This window comes from Pteropus vampyrus, unplaced genomic scaffold (genome assembly GCF_000151845.1).
Source record: "Pteropus vampyrus isolate Shadow unplaced genomic scaffold, Pvam_2.0 Scaffold155, whole genome shotgun sequence".
Lineage (NCBI taxonomy): Eukaryota > Metazoa > Chordata > Mammalia > Chiroptera > Pteropodidae > Pteropus > Pteropus vampyrus.
Genome location: NW_011888936.1, coordinates 3547570 through 3550112, shown reverse-complemented (window position 1 = coordinate 3550112; position 2543 = coordinate 3547570).

The window sequence follows — 2543 nt, the reverse complement described above, 5'->3', positions numbered from 1 at the left end:
ATTTATATATCTATATAAATAAAATAAATAAATGGACAAGTGGAAAACAAGAAGCAATAAGGGCTAACTGTAAGCTGCCTAGTGGAAACCCATTTTAAATACAAAGACACAAATAAATCAGAGTAAATGGATGGAAAAGGATATACCACAGTAGCATTAATCAAAAGGAAGTTGAACTGTCTACATGAATATCAGACAAGTAGATTTCAGATAAAATAATATTAAAAGGAAGAAAAAATATGTCATAATGATAAAGTGTCGATACATCCAGAGGATTTAGTAATTCTAAATATTTATGCACAGAATAACAGAGCTTCAAAACACATAAAGCAAAAGCTAACACTAAAAGGAGAAATAGAAAAAAATCCAAAATATTAAATATCTTACTATATCTTAATTTATTCAGTACTGGAGAGAATAATTAAACCAAATATCAGCAAGAATATAAAATATTTGAACATCATCAATCAACTTGATCTAATTGACATTTATAGACTACCCACTAAATAATAGAGAAATACATACATTCTTTTCAACTGCACATGGAATGTTTGAAACACTGACCATAATCTAAGTCATAAAATACCTCTAAGTCATATCTCATAAATTTAAAAACATTCAAGTCTTACAAAGAATGTACTTTGACGACACTGGAGTTAAATTGGAAATCGATAATAGATTTCTGGAAAATCACAAAATATTTGGAAATAAAATGACACCAATTATATGTAACCTTTGGGTCAAGAAGAAATTGAAGGAGAAATTAGAAAGAATTTTGAATTGAGTGAAAATGAAAACCTAAGGTAAAATGTATAGTCTCAAATCAATGCCCTTAGTTTTCACCTTAGGAAACTAGAAAAAGATGAGCAAATAAAACCCAAAGCAAGCAGAAGAAACAAAGTCATAAAGATCAGTTATCATCCTCAGTGACTTCACTACAACATCCTCTCCTTTACTAAATCTTGAAAAGAAAACCAAGTAAAAAAGAATACAGGTTCAATCTAAAACTGCTCTAAAAAACAAAGTCTTAAAAAAAGCCAACCCTATATCATTACACATAAATCCAGTGATTCCATTATTGGTAATTTATGCTATGAAAATGAATTTCAATTAAACTATTTGTACAAAGATGTTTATTACTTCATTATTTGTAATAGCAAAACTATATGAGTATCCATGTAATGATAGAATTATTAAGTAATCTTTGTGCATCAACCTGATGGGAGTGATGCAACTATTACAAATAATGATTAAAAGTCTGATTATAGTTGGAATTGTTATTAGTAATTGTATCTACAATTAGCTCAACATAGCACAATACAAAAAAGAATAATTATAAAGTCTTCAAATATCGCATCCTCTCCATCTATCCTCCACAACTTTGTCCATGCTCATCCCTTAGCTTGGAACAAAACAGTGCACAAAAACAACTATGGTTGAATATACAGATACCTGTGGGCATTGCATTGAAATTAAAAAGCCACATAGTGAGAATTTTCTTTTTAATATTTAAATTTCTTTACTGTTGTTTATATAGTAATTAATTTACCTTTAAATGATGAGCAGTGTTATGCTTCTGATTCATCAGGGATTTAAGAGACTTGAAAGATCACCCTTGAGCAGTCATCATTGAAGTATCTACACTGTGGCAGAAAAATCTAAATTGAAGTATTTATACAGATAATTCAACATCCTGACCATTCTCTCCTCAAAGATATGGCATATATCAGCTCTAGTCCCAATCCATTGGCTAGAATTCAGTTGCATGCTCTTACTTAGAAACTGTTTCTTAGAAAAACTTATCCAAAACTTCATTAAACCTCATGCAAAAGAAAACTGCACAAAGATATATCATAATCAAATTGAACAAAACATGCAATAAGAAGAAAATTTTAAAAGCATCCAAAGGAAAAATACACATCACAGAAGAATTAGAAAGACCACAGATTTCTTGTCAGAAGAAATGTATATGAGAAGAAAACAAAGCAACAAAATTAAATTTATTTAAAAAACTGTCAATTTAGAATTTTATACTTATAAAAATGTACAAAAATGAAAGCCATAAAGGCTTTTGAAACATACAAAAGCTGAAAGAGTTCATTACCAGCAGAGTCACACTAAAGGAAATGTCAAAGAAAGTCCTTCATACACAAGGGAAATGATATCAGATAAAAAATGAATTTGCTAAAAGGAATAAAGATAATAGCAAATGGTAACTCAATGGGTAAATGTGACATTATTTTATTATTACTTAAATTACTTTAAACTATAGTTGGCTGTTTTAATAAAAATGATAATAATGTAGTATTGTGGTTTATAACATAGATAGTAATATAATATATTGTAATATAGCACAAAGATCAATAAATAAGAAATAAAAGAATACTTTTATAACATTACTATATTTTACATAAAATAATATATTAACTTAAGTTAGAGTTTAATAAGTTAAGATGTATAGCATAAGCCACAATTTTAGTAACTACTAAAATAACAAAACAAAGAATCATAACAATATACAGAAGAGATAATATCCCAAGAAT